The sequence below is a fragment of the Delphinapterus leucas genome, chromosome 19 (genome assembly GCF_059928025.1).
Source record: "Delphinapterus leucas isolate spDelLeu-1000000601 "Yukka" chromosome 19, BTC_Dleu_Yukka2, whole genome shotgun sequence".
NCBI classification, from domain to species: Eukaryota; Metazoa; Chordata; class Mammalia; order Artiodactyla; family Monodontidae; genus Delphinapterus; species Delphinapterus leucas.
Window position 1 is genome coordinate 46,919,311 of NC_143147.1, and position 21,247 is coordinate 46,940,557.

The 21,247-nt window shown below is 40.6% G+C and overlaps 1 protein-coding gene and 1 long non-coding RNA gene across 9 annotated transcripts in view; one reads left to right on the plus strand and one right to left on the minus strand.

The window, feature by feature from the left end:
• The window catches only part of LOC111166440 (uncharacterized), a 63,855-nt gene that overhangs the window by 35,299 nt on the left and 7,309 nt on the right, over window positions 1-21,247 (minus strand). For all 4 annotated transcript variants that reach the window (XR_016388985.1, XR_016388986.1, XR_016388987.1 and 1 more), the window contains exon 2: window positions 20,805-20,866. This is a non-coding gene — a long non-coding RNA (uncharacterized LOC111166440). The remainder of the gene's footprint in view (window positions 1-20,804; window positions 20,867-21,247) is intronic.
• Window positions 1-21,247, plus strand: part of ZNF652 (zinc finger protein 652) — a 65,831-nt gene that overhangs the window by 13,042 nt on the left and 31,542 nt on the right. The gene's annotated exons all lie outside the window — the stretch shown is intronic.

The window sequence follows — 21,247 nt, forward strand, 5'->3', positions numbered from 1 at the left end:
ACTCAGAGGTTACGTTAGCAATTGGAACAGGGAGGACAGGGCAGTTTTTAAAAACAGGACTTGTTGGTTCCTTAGATATTGGGGTAAGGTAGAAGGAACAAGCCCCAAATGAATATGAGGTTTGGATCCTCAGTCAGAGACTGTAGCTGCTTCATTTGGATCTTCCACAAACTTGACCATAAAATAAGAACTTAAAATCAATAGCATCCTAGGGCTTCCCTGGTGGCGCAGTGGTTGAGAGTCCGCCTGCTGATGCAGGGGACACGGGTTCGTGCCCCGGTCCGGGAAGAGGCCACATGCCGCGGAGTGGCTGGGCCCGTGAGCCATGGCCGCTGAGCCTGCGCGTCCGGAGCCTGTGCTCCGCAGCGGGAGAGGCCACGGCAGTGAGAGGCCCGCGTACCGCAAAAAAAAAAAATCAATAGCATCCTAGAACTGAGGAAAAGTATGTAGCATCCTTGTTTTAGAAACAATAAAATGGAGCTTAGAACTGAGAATACATGATATTTGCTGGCTCACGATGGAGGGAGAAAACCAAGGAAGGAAGAAGGTAGTTTTTCATTGAATGGTGAGAACCGTGGCTATGGCCTGTGCTTACATCTGACTTTTATACAGTGAAATGCTTACGGCCATTGCACTTACGGTGATAGCAACACCACAACACTGACTGAATAAGAAGAGAATCCTGGTCACCTCATAGTACAGCAGATTTAGAAAATCATCTAAAATGGTCTTCTGCACACCCACAAGTCTCTCTATATACGCATACATGTATTTTGTTTGGACAGTGGTTTCTTAGTTCGACCTGTAAGTATGAAGGTGGCAGAATGTACTGTGTAGTGTATCAGCTGGAGAACAAATATAAAGCAGCTTTAATGGCAGTTCTTACTAAAATATTGGCCATGTACTTAAGCAATATAGATCTAAAACCTTACCTGTAGCCAGGTCTACATAGTAAGTTCCACATGAAGACAGAAGTTTGTGGTTCAGTTTTATTGTCCTGTCACTGAAACATTAAAAGCTAACTTAGTATCTGGGATACAGTAATGTCTACTCTCTAAAGGCTGGATTCTGATCTTGACTGAGTGATGACCTTACTAGGCAAATTGTTTTACTTCTAACATGTTTAATTTTTCTTTTATACTTTTGATCATTCTGTGTTAGCGTATTTGGGATTAAAGTTTTATTAAATCAGAAATATACCATAAGACCTGTATGCAGAAAAATATAAGACACTGATGAAAGAAATTAAAGATGGCACAAACAGATGGAGAGGTACACCATGTTCTTGGATTGGAAGAATCAATATTGTGAAAATGACTATACTACCCAAAGCAATCTACAGATTCAATGCACTCCCTATCAAATTACCAATGGCATTTTTTACAGAACTAGAACAAAAAATCTTAAAATTTGTATAGAGACACAAGAGACCCCGAATAGCCAAAGCAGTCTTGAGGGGAAAAAACAGAGCTGGAAGAATCAGACTCCCTGACTTCAGACTATACTACAAAGCTACAGTAATCAAGACAATACGGTAGTGGCACAAGAACAGAAATATAGATCAATGGAACAGGATAGAAAGCCCAGAGATAAACCCACGCACCTATGGTCAAATAATCTATGACAAAGTAGGCAAGGATATACACTGGAGAAAAGACAGTCTCTTCAGTAAGTGGTGCTGGGAAAACTGGACAGCTACATGTAAAAGAATGAAATTAGAACACTCCCTAATACCATACACAAAAATAAACTCAAAATGGATTAGAGGGGCTTCCCTGGTGGCGCAGTGATTGAGAGTCCGCCTGCCGATGTGGGGGACACGGGTTCGCGCCCCAGTCCGGGAGGATCCCACGTGCCGCAGAGCGGCTAAAAAAAAAAGGATTAGAGACCTAAATGTAACACCGGACACTATAAAACTCTTAGAGGAAAACATAGGAAGAACACTCTTTGACATAAATCACAACAAGATCTTTTTTGATCCACCTAGAGTAATGGAAATAAAAACAAAAATGAACAAATGGGACCTAATGAAACTTCAAAGCTTTTGCAAAGCAAAGGAGACTACAAACAAGATGAAAAGACAATCCTCAGAATGGGAAAAAATATTTGCAAACGAGTCAGCGGACAAAGGATTAATCTCCAGAATATATAAACAGCTCATGCGGCTCAATATTAAAAAAGCAAACAACCCAATCCAAAAATGGGCAGAAGACCTAAATAGACACTTCTCCATAGAAGAATACAGATGGCCAAGAAGCACATGAAAAGCTGCTCAACATCACTAATTATTAGAGAAATGCAAATCAAAACTACAATGAGGTATCACCTCACACCAGTTAGAATGGGCATCATCAGAAAATCTACAAACAACAAATGCTGGAGAGGGTGTGGAGAAAAGGGAACCCTCTTGCACTGTTGGTGGGAATGTAAACTGATACAGCCATTATGGAGAACATTATGGGCGTTCCTTAAAAAACTAAAAATAGAATTACCATATGACCCAGCCATCCCACTACTGGGCATATACCCAGAGAAAACCATAATTCAAAAAGACACATGGGGCTTCCCTGGTGGCGCAGTGGTTGAGAGTCTGCCTGCCGATGCAGGGGACACAGGTTCGTGCCCCAGTCCGGGAAGATCCCACATGCCGCGGAGCAGCTGCGCCCATGAGCCATGGCTGCTGAGCCTGCGCATCCGGAGCCTGTGCTCCGCAACGGGAGAGGCCACAACAGTGAGAGGCCTGCGTACTGCAAAAAAAAGAAAAAAAAAAAAAGACACATGTACCCCAGTGTTCACTGCAGCACTATTTACAATAGCCAGGACATGGAAGCAACCTAAATGCCCATTGACAGACGAATAGATAAAGAAGATGTGGTACATATATACAATGCAATATTACTCAGCCATAAAAAGGAACAAAATTGAGTCATTTGTAGAGGCGTGGGTGGATCTAAGGACTGTCATACAGAGTGAAGTAAGTCAGAAAGAGAAAAACAAATATCGTATATTAATGCATATATGTGGAACCTGGAACAATGGTACAGATGAACCGGTTTGCAGGGCAGAAATTGAGACACAGATGTAGAGAACGTATGGACACCAAGGGGGGAAAGTGGTGTGGGTTGAGGGTGGTGGTGGGATGAATTGGGCGATTGGGATTGACATATATACACTACTATGTATAAAATGGATAACTAATAAGAACCTGGTATTTAAAAAAGTAAATAAAATTAAATTTAAAAAAAAAGTACACACAAAGTACTCTACACTCACCATAATGTATAGCTGGGTTTATTTCTATTTAATAATAAATATTTTTTCTCCCGCAAAAAAAAAAAATACCATATTGCTTACATTATAGTTTTTAGAGATATAAAATTTAAGTTGTATAAAAGAATATTAAATGTAGTCATAATACAGAGGGATTTTCACACTATATTTTACTTCTGTAATTCCTTAGTCAAAAGATTAATTTAGAGTTAATTGTACTTGTCATAAAATATTTTTTCTCCATTGTTGTCAGGTTACAGTGGCCTGTATGTTTCTAAATTATGATATTATTTTTGGTCTTTCAAAACCCTTTTTATATTATAGAAATTCTCAAATATAAAAAAAGGGAAAATATAATGAGCCGAAATATACCCATATCCCAGCTTCAACAATTATTGTACATGGCTAATCTTGTTTCATATATATCCACCCTCACTATAGTTCCCTCCCTCCAATTACTTTGAAGCAATTCTAAATGTCATATCATATTATTTTTATATACAAAAATTCTTTTTTAAAAAAAAGACAGGGCTTCCCTGGTGGCGCAGTGGTTGAGAGTCTGCCTGCCGATGCAGGGGAATGGGTTCATGCCCCGGTCCGGGAAGATCCCACATGCCGCGGAGCGGCTGGGCCCGTGAGCCATGGCCGCTGAGCCTGCGCGTCCGGAGCCTGTGCTCCGCAACGGGAGAGGCCACGATAGTGAGAGGCCCGTGTACCGCAAAAAAAAAAAAAAAAAAAAGACAATACCATGATTATACTAAAAGACTTCCTGACCATCATTAAGTGTTCAGTGTCTGTACTTCCCAAATGACTCATAATTGTTTTTTCAGTTAGTGTTTTCAACATTTAGACACAGGCTAGAATGTTGAATTAAGTTCAAAAGAAGTGATTGGTTAATATGTCTGTTAAGTCTCTTTATAAGTTCTCCTTCCTTTCTTTTTCTTTTTCCTTGGAATTTTTGTTGAAGAATCCCTGTCATTTGTTGTATAGTCTCCCATAGTCTGGATTGTGCTGCTTGTATCCACGTGATATCGTTTAACATGTTCCTCGGTGCCTTCCTGTAAATTGGCTTTTAGATCTACAGGCTTGATCAGATCAAGGTTCAATTTTTCTTGTGGGTGCGGGGCAAGACTAATAGCTGGTGGTGTGTAATTCTACCAGGAGACGTACAGTGCTGGTTGTTTCTTCTTTGGTACTGTTACCAGCCACTGATGATCTTTGCCTATATCTATTAATTCATTATGGGTTGCAAAATAATACCAAACACTATAACTTCTTCTTCAATTATTAGCTGGAATGCTTCTATAAAAAGAAATTTCCCCTCGGGCTTCCCTGGTGGCGCAGTGGTTGAGAGTCCGCCTGCCGATGCAGGGGACACGGGTTCGTGCCCCCGTCCGGGAAGATCCCACATGCCGCGGAGAGGCTGGGTCCGTGAGCCATGGCCGCTGAGCATGCGCGTCCGGAGCCTGTGCTCCGCAACGGGAGAGGCCACAACAGTGAGAGGCCCGCGTACCGCAAAAAAAAAAAAATTTCCCCTCAACAAATATTTAGTTTCCTTGAGGTACAGATCTGATAGGAATGGCAGACTAAATGCTTGATTCTTGCCCTTCACTTACCAGTTTTCAGAAGAATGAGTTGGTTCTCTTAGCATCCTCTAAAGGTGACCAATGGATTTAAGCATATTTGAAGTGTTGCAGTGCATTACTGTTATTCATCCTTGTTGATACTCAGTTGTCCTGTTTTTGTCCATTAGGAGCTTATCAGGCTGGCTCCTGAGTCTTTTTTTTAATATATAAATTTATTTATTTATTATTTTTGGCCGCGTTGGGTCTTCGTTGCTGCGTGCAGGCTTTGTCTAGTGGCGGTGAGTGGGGACTACTCTTCATTGCAGTGCGCGGGCTTATTGTGGTGGCTTGTCTTGTTGCGGAGCGTAGGCTCTGGGCATGCGGGCTTCAGTAGTTGTGGCACATGGGCTCAGTAATTGTGGCGCGCAGGCTCTAGAGCACAGGCTTAGTTGCTCTGGGGCATGTGGGATCTTCCCGGACCAGGGCTCAATCCCGTGTCCCCTGCATTGGCAGGCGGATTCTTAACCACTGCGCCACAGAGAAGTCCCTCCTGAGTCTTTTTTTTTTAATATTTTTTTATAGATTTATTTTTATTTATTTATTTTTGCCTGAGTTGGGTCTTCGTTGCTACAATACAGGCTTTCTCTAGTTGTGGCGAGCGGGGGCTACTCTTCGTTGCAGTGCGCGGGCTTCTCATTGCAGCGGTTTCTCTTGTTGTGGGGCACGGGCTCTAGGCGCACAGGCTTCGGTAGTTGTGGTACATGGGCTCAGTAGTTGTGACTCACAGGCTCTAGAGCACAGGCCTCAATCTGGACCTCATTATGTTCTCAGTACTGAGCTAGACACAGGCTAGAATGTTGAAGTAGTATTTTTAAAAGAACTGTCTCTCCTCAAGGGGCTTATAGTCTTTAAAGCTTCTTTTTTATTCATTTGATTTATTTACTCTATATACATTTTTTTAAAATAAATTTATTTATTTTTGGCTGTACTGGGTCTTTGTTGCTGTGCGCGGGCTTCTCATTGCGGTGGCTTCTCTTGTTGCAGAGCACGGGCTCTAGGCGCACAGGCTTCAGTAGCTGTGACTCGTGGACTCTAGAGCACAGGCTCAGTAGTTGTGGCTCACGGGCTTAGCTGCTCCGCGGCATTTGGGATCTTCCCGGACCAGGGCTCGAACCTGTGTCCCCTGCATTGGCAGGCAGATTCTTAAGCACTGCGCCACCAGGGAAGTCCCTCTGTATACATTTTGATGTGGTAAAATCAGATTTTGATTTTCTCTTATTTGATTAAAGCAAATCTTTGATTTTATTGTATGACAGGTATATATCAGAATGAGATGAAGGTCTAAAATAAGTTACTTTGTATAATTTAAGAAAATCTAATGTGTAATAAAAATGAATAAAATGAATTTAAAGAGATAAAATCTGGAAATGATACACATTTTACAAACCTATTGCCATATAGGAACAGTAGTTTATTTGTTTTTTGCATAAATGGGTAACCATTTATTATCCAGACTGGGAGAGATATGTGAGAGGGGCATTATTAACAATTAATCTGGGCTTCCCTGGGAGAGAAGGGAGTCTTGGTCATATGTCCCCTCTTTTCTGGGAGAAACAGGTATAAACCAGGACTTTGCTCATTAAAATAGGATATAGGGCCACCCTGTCTAACTGGCAATATTGTAAGCTTCTGAAACCAGGGGTCATATGTATCATGTTCGTAGTTATGTCTGTGGCACCTCATACATGGTAGGTACTCAATAAATATTTGTTGAGTGTTACTGAAAGTCTGCTGGTATTTTGAGGCTTGGTGTAGATTTAAGTGTTTTTTATGCTTAGTTAACTTAACGTTTGCACTTTCATCAACACTTGCATCTAAATGATCTTATATGTTGAATCTGAATAGGTTTGATGAATTCATTTAGTTTTTAAGTTTAGGATCAGTTGTTTTGGTTTATTATAGAAATAATAGGGACTTCCCTGGTGGCACAGTGGGTAAGAATCAGCCTGCCAATTCAGGGGACACGGGTTCGAGCCCTGGTCCGGCAAGATCCCACATGCCATGGAGCAGTGAACCCCATGCACCACAACTACTGAACCCCGCCCCCCTAGAGCCCACGCTCCACAACAAGAGCAAGCCACCACAATGAGAAGCCCGCGCACCACAACAAAAGAATAGCCTCCTCTTCCCGCAACTAGAGAAAGCCTGTGCACAGCAACTAAGACTCAACGCAGCCAAAAATAAATAAATAAATTTATTAAAAAAAAAAAAATACATGTCCATTGTAAAAATATTAGAAAACCTAGATTACATTACCTCTTTACCAGCAACCCTCACCTCCACTTCCAAAAAAAGTCATCTGTCCTCCGATTGGGTTTTATTTTAAGGGAGAAAAGAGCATAGCAGTTATATACTCAACTAGTTCTTACTCTCTCAGAGCCCCTCTCACCTTTTAGTCAGCAGGCCTTAATTTCCTCTATTTATGAAAGAGACTAATACTTACTTGACAGGAACTTTGTGATCATAGATAGATGTGGGGTTTTGGGGGGGAGGAGCTGGGGAAGGAGGGAGCAGTTACTAGAACAATGGTTCTGTGATCAAAACTCTGATTGCTCTAGCCACATTTCTTAAAGGTGTTGCCAAAAGTAGTTGGTAGAAATTTTACATTGATGTGAACCAGTGTGAAAACTCTTTGATTCTGGTGAGGGAAGTATATTTAAAGCTATTACAAGAAAAACCCACATTACTAATTAAAATATTTTCTTCAGCATAAACAGGTGCAGGGGAATTAGTCTTGGTCCTGTGTCCCCAGGCCTTTAACTGCTTGGTCACGTTGGCTTGATTATCTTGATCACCCATTGGATTTGGGTTGTGACAAAAGTTATTTAAAAACAAAACAAGTAGGCAAACAAGCATTTATTCAGGTTTTTGACTGACTACATCTATTTATAGCACATATATTGCGAAGAGCTGTGGTTTTCTTTAGATTAAGAAAAGCATCGTGTAAAAATCATCCTCCCCACATAAATATTTCCTCCACCCACTCATTTGTCTGCAAGCCAGGAGTCTGTTCACTTCCTCTTGGGCTCAGTGCCTTTGCTGTTCGTAGGCTCATTTTATAGACATTCCAGTGCAGTTAAAATATAAATGTCTAAAGTGTGTATTGTTACTAATTAATTTATGTTATACCCTCCAAGTAATTTCTCTGGGGCTTGTAGGGAGATAGTGTCTTGGAACAGGTTGTTCACTCAGAAATGTGAGTGTTTGGGAGTTTTGTCTTTCTGAAATATGCATAGTATTCACAGCTCAATATAGAGAACCATGTTTTGGGAAAAAGTAATTAAGAATTCTATGTGGAAAAACTTTTGTATATTTGAACATCTTCCACCAGCTTTCTCTGCTCAGGTTATTACTGACCAATTATTGAACCAGGGAGCAAATAGTCAAGCGTAATTTTGTGTGATGCTGGGGATTTTTGCGCCTCACAAGCGGATTGTTAAATTGCCACATGTTCTATAGGTTAGCCTTGAGTTAACATTTTAGTGTTATCTCACCAATAGCTAGCAGAAGCTTATCAATGTGATACGTGTATATGTGTGCATGTTTGTATATGTATGTGTTCGTAAGTACTGTGCTTTTCTTCCCTTAAACTGAACAGTTGAGATGTGTTGTAGCATGAAGATGTATTGACTTTTTTTCCTCCTCTGCTTTACCTGTTATATGGCATTTAATGAAAAAATCTTGCTCGAAAGTTGCAGATCCCTTGAGGGCAACAAACACTACACTCAAAGTGAAACTAGGTTACTGCTTCTGCAACATGCAGTGGTTTGTATCAAAAGCTGTTTTTGTCTTAACTTTGAAATTATTCCCTTTTCTTTGAAGTGGTCATATTTTAATTTGGAGTGGTTTTAAATTTTAGAATTTCCTGAAGTGAACATTAAAATGTTTTAATATTTTCTTATGTGGCTGTGTACACAAGCTTATAGAAGTCTTATCTCCGGACAGCGTATTTCTTAAATAAGACCAAAGGGAAAAAATACTTCAGATTTGAGAATGTATTAAAGACTGATACAATGACGTATCACCTCACACCAGTAGGAATGGGCATCATCAGAAAATCTACAAACAACAAATGCTGGAGAGGGTGTGGAGAAAAGGGAACCTTTCCTCTTGCACTGTTGGTGGGAATGTAAATTGATACGGCCACTATGGAGAGCAGTATGGAGGTTCCTTAAAAAACTAAAAATAGAATTAACATATGATCCAGGAATCCCACTACTGGGCATATACCCAGAGAAAACCATAATTCAAAAAGACACATGCACCCCAGTGTTCATTGCAGCACTATTTACAATATCCAGGTCGTGGAAGCAACCTAAATGCCCATCGACAGACGAATGGATAAAGAAGATGTGGTACATATATACAATGGGATATTACTCAGCCATAAAAAGGAATGAAATTGGGTCATTTGTAGAGACGTGGATGGATCTAGAGACTCACACAGAGTGAAGTAAGTCAGAAAGAGAAAAACAAATATCATGTATTAATGCATATATGTGGAACCTAGAAAAATGGTAGAGGCGAACTGGTTTGCAGGGCAGAAATTGAGACACAGATGTAGAGGACAAACGTGTGGACACCAAGGGGGGAAAGTGGTGGTGGGGAGGGTGGTGTGATGAATTGGGAGCCTGGGATTGACATGTATACACTGATGTGTATAAAACGGATGACTAATAAGAACCTGCTGTATAAATATATATAAAAGACAAAGTGTTTTAGGAGGGTATTCCAAACAGTTTTAGGTAGCTATGTTATAGATTTCCTTAGCTTTTAAAATATCTGAGCTTTTATGATTTAGTACTTTGTGTTTTAATATTGTAATCATCTTTAGTATAACCAAGAGAAGATTAGGCACTTTTTATTAACTATTTACTATTACTACTTATTGTGATAGATAATCTTTTTTCTTTTGGTTGATAGGTTCTGAAATGAGGTAGAGATTAAGCTTGTGGCTTTATTATACTTTTTCATCTGTATTTTTTTTTTTTTTTTTTTTTCTGTACGCGGGCCTCTCACTGTCGTGGCCTCTCCCGTTGTGGAGCACAGGCTCCGGACGCGCAGGCTCAGCGGCCATGGCTCACGGGCCCAGCCGCTCCGTGGCATGTGGGATCTTCCCGGACCGGGGCACGAACCCGCGTCCCCTGCATCGGCAGGCGGACTCTCAACCACCGCGCCACCAGGGAAGCCCTGTATATAATTTTTTAAAGTTTAATGAACTAACCTACTCTAATAAATTCCAAAATGTTTTCTTGTAATGGGTTCCTTGTGGTAAAAGGTGTTCCTTCCCATCAGCATTTAAACACGCTTAAGTCTCTTCCATCTTTAAAAACCGAATGCGAACTTTTTGTCTATTTGGAGTCCAGTTCCGGCTGCCATTCCTCAGCTGCCATTCCCTCCTCCTCACAGGGTAGGCTGGTTGATTGAGCAGGCCCCACAGCTAGGAGTGGTAGCTCCAGAACTCAGCCCAAGTCTGAGCCCTTAACCATTACGCTAATTAACTCAAGACGGCCGTTTCTCCAGGGAGAAGGAGGCTGTGGAAGGACAAGGTGGCCTTTATGTTAAGGAATTATTCAGCCACTACATTCAGTGGTCATTTTTCTCTTACTCGGTGTTTTAGCAGCATTTGCTGCAGCTGAACAGTTCTTTCTTGAAGCTGAATCTCTTGGCTTCTGCGCGTTGCAGTTTAGTGTTTTCATTTTACCTCAGTGTTAATTTCTTCTCTCTTCCTTGTTGGCTTTTTCTCCTCTGCCCATGGGGTGCCCTAAAGCTTTCTTTTCTCTATCGATCCTGTCTTCCCAGCCCTGAAATGTAAATTCTTTCTGTATGCTGCTGTCTCCCAAATATATGGGTCCAGTCCTGACTTCTCCCCTGATCTTCTATCCAATTGACTACTTGATGTCTCTGCATAGATGTCTAATTTGCATCTCAAACATGACTCTATAAATTAGGATGCCTTGGGCTTCAAATGATAGAAAATCCAATTCAAAATAATTTGAAAATAAGGAAAATTTATCATAACAAGTAACAAGATGCCTCAGTCTAGGATTGGCTTAAATCTGTGGTTTAGTGACATCATCAAGGACCCACATTCTTTCCACCTTTCTGCTCTGCCATCTTGGACTTGTCTGCTTTGTCCTTTAGCCAGTTCTCATCATGGATGCAAGATGGGTACCACAGTTCCAGGCATCATATCCAGACAAGATGACATCCAGCAGAGGGTGGTGGTTAGTGCTTTCTTATGCTTTTTTAAGAGTTTGGAAATCTTTCTCAGAAGCCTTCCAGCTGACTTCCCTTAAATCTCTCTGTCCAAAACTTAATCATGGACCCACCTCTAAATCAATCGCTGGCAATGGGAATGTGGTCATATAAACAAATTTTATACAATACGGGATGAAATAAGTATAATAAAGCCAGGAGTAGTAGAGTAGAAATACACACAGGAAAAGTGATAGGGGCTGGGGATTTTTAGAAAGAGTTAGTGGTGTTTGAACTGAATATTGAGAGATTAGTGAGATTCAGTTGATAGGGAGAGAAATAAGGGCATTCTCGGCTGATGGGGCAGGATACACAAATGACTGGCATGAGAAGTCATATGGCATGCTCAGCTCAGGGAACGTTGAGTAGACAGACCTTAATAGAGTTTGTGGAGGGGTGTGGAGGGAAATGAGGTTAGAAAGGTAAAGTGAGGGGTCTAATCTTTTTTTTTTTTTTGGCTGCGTTGGGTCTTCGTTGCTGCACACAGGCTTTCTCTGGTTGTGGCGAGTGGGGGCTACTCTTCGTTGCGGTGCTACTCTTCGTTGCTTCTCATTGTGGCTTCTCTTCTTGTGGAGCATGAGCTCTAGGGCACGCAGGCTTCAATAGTTGTGGCGCGTGGGGTCTAATCTTGAAAGAGGTTTGGACTTAATTTTTTGGTAGTGGTTGTCATTGCAAAGGAATGTTAGGAATATTTAGCAAAAAACTTATCTAGTCACTCTGCAAAAGATAGAACTAGATCTCTGGATTGAGGCTGATTGTCTTAACAGTAATAAAAAAGATGTGCTCTCCCACCTGTATTTTCCTGTTAGATATGGGTATGGAAATTCAAATTGTCTAAATCATCTTTGATATCTTTCTTTATCCTTCACATCTAATGAGAAAGCTCTGTTGATTTCCCCCCCCTTTTTTTTTTGACTCTCTCTGCCACTGTTAGTGATGCCCACATCTCTCAGCTCTACAGTCAAACCCTTCCATTTCCTGTCCCTACATTGACTATGTTTATAACCTTATCACCAGCTAACCCCTGGTAAAGTCCCTTTGACTGGGCCTAAGTATACTGTGCTTCCATGGTAACAGCCTTACTCTCCTCATCCTGTCTTCTCATTTCCTCTCTGCTTCTTCAGATCCCTCCATCATTCAGGACCTAGCTCAGATCTCATGCTCTTCACAAGGCTTTCCATAGCCTGTCCATTCTACATCTTTCTTGCCCTTTTAAATAGTTATATGGCACCTTTTTAAAAAATACCATTTGTTTTATTTGGCAGTTGTGACTTTTTAAATAAATTTATTTATAATTTTTTTTTTTTGGCTGCATTGGGTCTTCGTTGCTGCACGCAGGCTTTCTCTAGTCGCAGTGAGCAGGGGCTACTCTTCATTGCGGTGCGCGTGCTTCTCATTGCGGTGGCTTCCCTAGTTGCGGAGCACAGGCTCTAGGCGCATGGGCTATGGTAGTTGTGGCGCGTGGGCTCTAGAGCGCAGGCTCAGTAGTTGTGGCACACAGGCTTAGTTGCTCCGTGGCATGTGGGATATTCCCAGACCAGGGCTCAAGCCCCTGTCCCCTGCATTGGCAGGTGGATTCTTAACCACTGAGCCACCAGGGAAGACCCAGTTGTGACTTATTTTTTGTGTATAGTTCTTGCTCCCCAAACAAATTTAAGCTTGTGAAGGTTGGGGTCAATACAATAATTATTTGAAGGAATAAATAAATAAATACCTTCTTATATTAGACTCTTGGTACTTTGCGTGTAGATAATAGTTAAAGCTTGTGAATGAAGAGTGGAGTGCGGTAATTGGACAGAAAACACAGTGCATAAACCCGTTTGACCTATAAACTTTGCCTTTATAATCAGAAAAAAAAAGTTAAAAGCTATATCTCTCTTTAGAGGAATAAAGGAGATCTGGGCATTCACAAATAGACCCTATGTTTGAGAAGTAGCAATTTTAATAAAGAGTCCTATCACTTCCAAGACTGTGACACACTGGATATCTCGTGAGGATTCATTAACCATAACTCAGTGTGGTTAGGGTTACAACCCAGACCCCAGTATCAACCTCTTCTCTATGTTCAGCTGTACTTCCCAAAAGGGAGGGAGGATCCATTGGCTCAGTTTGCCACCATCCAGCATAGAACGTTCTCTGTTGGGTAGAGTTGTGCTCTACACCACCTACAGAGTGATTGGGCACTTTTGCCTTTAATTTTGACACAGCTGTGGCATTGCTACCTGGCTTTGTTTTTACTCAGCCTACAACTTATGTTTTAAAAAGAAAGGACTATTAACAGTAAGGAAGCAATGGATATGGCACGTTATCTGAGGCTTCATAGGTTGCTTCTACATCCCATTTGGCATGTTGCCTTAAACGCCTTCTGATCAAGGCAGAGGATTGAACAGAATCATCAAGGAATGGTCTTATACGTGGTCATACCTCTCTCTACTCTGAGAAGGTGTGGTAGACCTAGTGTTGTTTTTGGAAAAAGTTAACCTATACCATGGTTAAGGCTATGGGCCAGTCCCATTTAGTGTCATACTTATTTCAAGATTGTAGATAGCATATTCCCTTAACTCAGGCATCCCCATCCTGAGATTAATAAACTAATTTTAGTATTCAGAAAGTCAAATGGAAATTATGGCAAAAGCTGGAGAGTCTAACCAAAAAGTTAGGCTACTTTTTTATATTTGGTCAGCAAAAAATAAAAAAGTATGACCTAAATGCAATTTCTTAGACGCAACTTTTTTTTTTTTTTTTTTTGGCTGTGCCACGCAGCATGTGGCATCCTAGTTCCCGGACCAGGGATCAAACCCGCACCCCCTGCATTGTAAGTGTGGAGTGTTAACCACTGGACCACTAGGGAAGTCCCCCTGAGACATAACTTTTAAAAACAGTGCTCCAGGGCTTCCCTGGTGGCGCAGTGGTTGAGAGTCCGCCTGCCGATGCAGGGGACATGGGTTCGTGCCCCGGTCCGGGAAGATCCCACATGCTGCGGAGCGGCTGGGCCCGTGAGCCATGGCCGCTGAGTCTGCGCGTCCGGAGCCTGTGCTCCGCAACGGGAGAGGCCACAGCAGTGAGAGGCCCATGTACCGCAAAAAAACAAAAACAAAAAACAAAAAAGTGCTCCATGGGAACATGGGAGGGGCGTAGGAAGAGGGGCGAGCCCTTAATTAAAGGGCTCAACATTAAAGCCCTTAATGTTGAAAAGGTTGGGAATACTGTGTGGCAGTAGGTGACCAGATGAGCTAGGCAAGAAAATGGAAAGAAACAATCAGGACAAACAGTAAGTGTCACTGGTGGGAGGGAATCCCTTAAGTGTGTAGCTGAGAAAACTGAGGGTTCGAAAAGTAAAGTCACCTGCCCAGAGCAGTATGGAAAAGCCCTAAATAGAGCCAGTCCAAATTCTGTGACGCTCAGCACTGTGGGTGGTTTTGAATTTTCCACTCAATCTCATTGCATCACTGCTGTTAGAGCCCAGTTCATCACTTATGACCTATCCAGTAAATCAATAATGTCATTTTTATATAAAATACCTAATTTTCAGATAATCTTTTATTTCAGACCATCTTTGGACGACTAGTGTCCAGATAGCCTATTTCATCTCATTTCATTTATTTATTTACACTGAGATACAATTTATATACCATATAATTCACCATTTTAAAGTGTACAAAGTCAGTGTTTTTTAGTGTATTCAGAAAGCTGTGCAACCATCACGAATATCTATTTCCAAAATATTTTCAGCACCCCAAAAGGAAACCTGGAATCCATGATAGCAGTCACTCCCTGCTCCTCCCTAACCCCAGCTCCTCTCAGTCACTAATTTACTTTCTGTCTTCATGGATTTGCTTATTCTGACCATTTCATGTAAATGCAATCATGTGATGTGTTGTCTTTTGTGTCTGGCTTCTTCGATTAGCATAATGTTTTCAGGATTCATCCATGCTGCACAGCGCCTCAGTACTTCATTCCTTTTTATGACTGATAGTATTCCATTGTGTGGACATAGGTTTTATGTATGCATTCATCATTGGTTGGTGTACAACTGGATTGTCTCCACTTTGGGGCTATTATGAACAATGCTGCTGTGAACATTTACATACAAGTTTTTGTATGAACGTATATTTTCAGTTCTCTCGAGTACATACCTAGGAGTGGAATGACAGGTCATGTGGTAACTCTGTGTTTGACAGTTTGAGGAACTGTCAAACTGTTTGCAAAAGTGACTGTACCAGTTTATATTCCCATCAGTAATGTATGAAGCTTCCAATTTCTCCACATCCTAGCCAACCCTTGCTTCTTTCCAGTTTTTTGTCATAGCCACCGTAGGAGGTATGAAGTGGTATCTTATTGTGGTTTTGATTTGCATTTTTTTAATGACTAAAGATATTGAGCATCTTTCCCTGTACAAATTGACCATTTGTATATCTTCTTTGGAGAAATGGCTATTCAAGTGTTTTGCCCATTTAAAAATTGGGTTATCTTTTTATTGTTGAGTTGTAAGAGTTCTTTATATATTGTGGATACTAGACCCTTATCAGACCTATGATTTGCAAATATTTTTTCCCATTCTCTGGGTGATCTCTTTACTTTTCTGATAGTGACCTTTGACACCCCAAAGGTTTCTATTTTGGTAAAGTTCAGTTTATATTCTTTCTTTGGTTGCTTATGGCCTACTTCAGTTTTTAAACTTTCCATTCCCCATCTTTTCTTTTCTTTCATCTCCACTGCATCGTGTTCACTGTGGAAAAATGCATGCAACAAACTCTAAAATTACATAAATCTCTGCTCTGCTATCCATAGTCTATAACTTCTTTAGGAATGATCCTCTCAAGTAGGAAGGAGAAAGGAGCCAACACTGAAAGCCCCCTATGTACTGGGAACTTTGCCTGTGTTATCAGATTAAATAGGTGTGGGTACTATTATTCTTCTTTTACGGGGGAACACACTGAGATCAAGTGAGATTAATTGGCTTGTCTGAGGTTATACATCTGGTTAATTAGCATATTGGGGATCTTTTATTCTACATTTAATGATGTTACTCAACACAGTTCTTTCATTCAACTGTTAATTCTTTTATGACCATAGATATGCTGGAGAGATTCAGAGAAAAAGATGTAGGAAAGAAGAGCAAAGGAGGTAGAGGAAATTTTAACTTACAAACCTAATCTAAATGTATATTACAAATATAGAAAAGTAAAAGCTGCTGTACGACAGGAGTTCTTAGACGGGGGTTTGGAGATCCTTAGGGGGATCCATGGATGGGTTCCTCAAAATGGGCAGACTCCTTGAAATTGCATGTAAATGTGTGTGTGTTCATTTTTGTGGGGAGAGAGGATTTGTAGTTTTCCAAAGATTCTTAAAAGTTTAAGAATTACAGCCAAGGAGAGGAAAATACAGACTTAGGAAGGAAAAGGCAAGTTGTATGTTAGCAATTCATCTTTTTCCATTGGACATGTTTTGGGTATGTCATGGTTTGGGTTAAACCTTCCCATAGGGTTTCAAATAATTTGTTTTAGATTAGTTGTTTATACCTGGTTTAAGACTAGTTCAGTTAACCTTTTTTCCAAATGTTAATTTTTGAAGTGTCAAAAATTTTTTGTTAATGAGAAAATGGTAACAATCCTTTGTCTTTCGGTAGGTCAAATATATAAATTAAATTCCAGCATCTCCTGGTGGTGCTCACACATTGTAAAATATAACGTGTGAGTGTAATGAGGGCATTTCTCAGTTCTTTTCATTTTCTAAATGTGTTTTTAATTCAAGTTCACAATGATCTAGTCAACTTGATGTATACATAGGCCTCTCACAACGGCTTACATTATAGGTAGCCACAATGTGAACATCTGAACCTGCTAAACAGGTCTCAGTTCTAACTTAAAGTGTTACTTTTAAGGAGTTTAAGAAAAGTAAGATTCACAAGGCCTTTTAAGTCTCTGATTTTTCTTAATAAAGCTAATAGGCAGGATATCAACTACTAATGATCAAGGTACTCACACTGATAGCCATTTTGAAAATGGACTAGCGCATTAAATGTGATCATTGCGTTCCATAAAACAACCTTTGGTTAAAGCTAGACTGAGGCTTTCTAAGTAATACAAAACTCTTACTCTTCTTTTAAAAATAACTCCTTTGTTTAAATTACATTCTCCTGTCTGTAGATGACTTTTGTGAATGGAACTGAATAATGGAAAGATGTTGTAAAAATATGTTGTAATCATCCAGGTCCTGCAGTGTAACCTACTTAGCATTAGATTTCGTCTTTGGCCCTAGGGGTTACTGGTGAAAGTTAAGGTTGCTTAAGCCACTGTGTGATGAGTAACGCACATTAGTTTTTATTATCTTATATAAGGAAATGTGGAGACTGTTGATGCTTGAAGGTAATTAGGTAGTGCTTAGGAAAAGTACCTCTCCTTTGTACTCTTCTACTAGCTTCACTTGCATATTACTGAGGAAACGCAACGACAGTCCCATTTAAATGCATGTGTGGGGCTTCCCTGATTTAAGAATCCCCCGCCAATGCAGGGGACACGGGTTTGATCCCTGGTCTGGGAAGATCCCACATGCCACGGAGCAACTAAGCCCGTGTGCCACAACTACTGAATCCCACGCACCTAGAGCCCCTGCTCCGCAACAAGAGAAGCCACCGCAATGAGAAGCCCGCGCACCGCGAAGAAGAGCAGCACCCGCTCTCCACAACTAGAGGAAGCCCGCGCACAGCAACGAAGACCCAACACAGCCAAAAATAAATAAATTTATAATAAATAAATGCATATGTGAAAAACTGCAGTGAAATTTTATTTTTACAAAAGGTTTGTCCAAAGTTGGAGGTGACAGGTATTTCTCAGTTTCATTTCTAACAGATAACGGATTAAATGGACTGCTTAAAAATAATTATTTGACATTAAATTTTGTTAGATGAGATTGCATTAAAACTAGTTATATTTTTCAACTGTATTAAATACAGGCATCTGAGAACACTTTATGATGTTTATCTAAAATATGGTCCAATGATATATGTCATTTGAGGTTTTGTTTATTGTAAAGTTGACTTTTACATGTTGGTGTTGGTAGCTTTTCTAGTGCATCCCAGGTCGATTTTGTGAGCACCTTTAGAAAGTGAGCATTTAATAAATGTTTAACAAATGTATGATAAATGTGCTTTATGTAAAGTATCATATAAATGCATATAACTGTCACCACTACCATATGTGTTTCGTAGATCAGAGGGTAGAATTTACCGAGTTTTTCATTTTTGCAGTTTGTTTTCTTGGCTCCCGCTTTTCAGGTTGGCAGACTGAGGCATAGGTTGGTAAAATTTAAGGGTTGACAGTACCAAAATTTAGGTTAAAAATGAACCCCGGGACTTTGCTGTTGGTGCAGTGGTTAAGGATCCGCCTACCAATGCAGGGGACGTGGGTTCGATTCCTAGTCTGGGAAGATCCCACATGCCTCAGAGCCGCTAAGCCCGTGCGCCACAACTACTGAAGCCTGCACTTTAGGGCCTGCGTGCCACAACTACTGAAGCTGGCACGCCTAGAGCCCATGCTCCGCAACAAGAGAAGCCACCACAGTGAGAAGCCCGCGCACCACAAAGAAGAGTAGTCCCCGCTCCCGCAACTAGAAAAAGCCCGCGCGCAACAACAAAGACCCAACACAGCCAAAAAAAAAATGAACCCTAATTATCGATCCCATCATTAAGCCTGTATGGTCACACACTCTTTACCATAATAATATGGCTTGTTTTATATAAAATAAGATCTTAATCTCCCTCACTTATTTCTCTCCTCCCCCCTCCCCCCCCTCCGGCTCCCCACCCCTCTGGTAACCACCTGTTTGTTCTCTATCTGTGGCTCTGTTTCTGGTTCGTTGTTTGCTTACTTGTTTTGTTTTTTAGATTCCACATATAAGTGAAATCATACAGTATCTGACTTATTTTACTTAGCATAATACCCTCTAGATCCCTCCATATTGTCGCAAATGGCAAGATCTCATTCTCTTTCACGGCTGAGTAATATTCGTGTGTGTGTGTGTGTGTGTGTAAATATATATGTATGCATACACACCGTATCTTCTTTATCTATTCATCTTTTTTTTTTTTGGCTGCACCGCATGGCATGTGGGATCTTAGTTCCCTGAGAAGGGATTGGACCTGTGCCCCCCCTGCCATGGAAGCGCAGAGTCTTAACCAGTGGACCGCCAGGGAAGTTCCTCCATTCAACTGTTGATGGGCACTTAGGTTGCTTACATTTCTTGGCTATTGTAAATAATGCTACATTGAACATAGGAGTTTTCTTTGGATATATACCCAGGAGTGGAATTGCTGGATCGAATGGTAGTTCTATTTTTAATTATTTGAGGAATCTCCATATTGTTTTCCATAGTGGCTGCTCTTACAGGTTGTTTTTAAGGAAAAGACAGGACATGGTGAGATTTCATTTATTTTAGGCCTACTGAAAGTAGAACCTACTGTATTATCAAAAAAACAAAATTAAGGTTTTAGTGTGGACATGAGTCTTAAACTCAGTTTAATTACTAGGTAGGGAAATTAATTATTTCATAAGGAATGCATTCTTGTAGAGAACTTTTTAGAATTACAATTTGGATATTTTAAATTTTATTTTAGTCAGTACTAATATAGGATTTAGTGTAAAATCGTTTGTGCTTTTATTTTGTTTTTATCCTAATTCCTGGTATTATTTTCCTACTCCTTTTCTACTTCAATTTCTTTACTTATTTTAAGTTTATTCTATTTTGCTTAATTGTATATCTGTTTTATCATATATATGTTTCAAAGATATACTTACATATAGGTCTACAATTGTTTGCCGTCATGTAATTTGACCCCTAAAACACAACTCTAATTATATTAGTTCCTTCCTTAAAAACCTTTGATGCTCTATCTTGTCATCCATATTAACTACAAACTCTTCAGTCCAGCCTTCAAGGTTAGCCACGATATGGCAATAACTCACCTATTGGGACTTCCCTGGTGGTTCAGTGGTTGGGAGTCCACCTGCCAATGCAGGGGACACAGGTTCGAGCCCTGGTCTGGGAAGATCCCACATGCCACGGAGCAACTAAGCCCGTGCGCCACAACTGCGGAGCCTGCGCTCTAGAGCCCGTGAGCCACAGCTACTGAGCTCGCGTGCTGCATCTACTGAAGCCCGCGCGCCTAGAGCCTATGCTTCGCGATAGGAGAGACCACCACAATGAGAAACCCGCGCACCACAACAAAGAGTAGACCCCGCTTGCCGCAACTAGAGAAAGCCCGTGCGCAGCAATGAAGATCCCCAACACAGCCAAAAATAAATAAATTTATTTTAAAAATAAAAAAAATAACTCACCTATCTTGCCACCTCTCCCTTCCTCAAGCCCTATATTCTAGCAAAACTAAACAGCTTATACGGTCTCTTGTTTAAGAATATACCTCACTATTACCCCATTCGAATTTCACTTTACTAGAAGTGACTTTTTCTGCCTTCATTTCTGCCAGTCTAAAACCTGCCTGCCCTTGAAGTTTTCCTGAAATGTACTATCCTTCACAAAACTTTTACTGATTTTCCCACCTGCATGCAGTGTCTCTTCCAAACTTTCAGATTTCTAGTTGTTTTTTTTTTTTACTCATAGTAAGCACATAGTTAGTAGTTGTTAAATAATTACCTGACCATCCAAAGACGTTGAGATTAGTTGTTATTTGACAGATGTATCACTGACATAGTTTCCTAATGAGAAAAAAATGAGTAGCCTTCAGCAAAAGCAGGAAAGCTTTGACTAAAGTATCAGACCATTGCATTGCTATCACAGACCCAAATGTCATCCTGTCTGTTCTTCCTAGTGGATCTTTATTTCTTTCTTTTTTTTTTTTTGAAAGAACTTTGCTGATAGGCATTTATCTTTCCCTCCTTGATTCTTTCCATTTCTTGGTGGTTTTAGTTTTGGCCTGATCCTCATAGGTAGTTGTATGCTTTAGAAACCTCTCCATTCAGCAGGACCAGGGTCTGGCGGTACATGGGTGGTTTGAGCTTTGGAAACAGGTCAGGGGCCATGGCTCTGAAGGAGTGGAATAAGCAGAGGTATCAGACTGATATACCTTACCAGGCTGC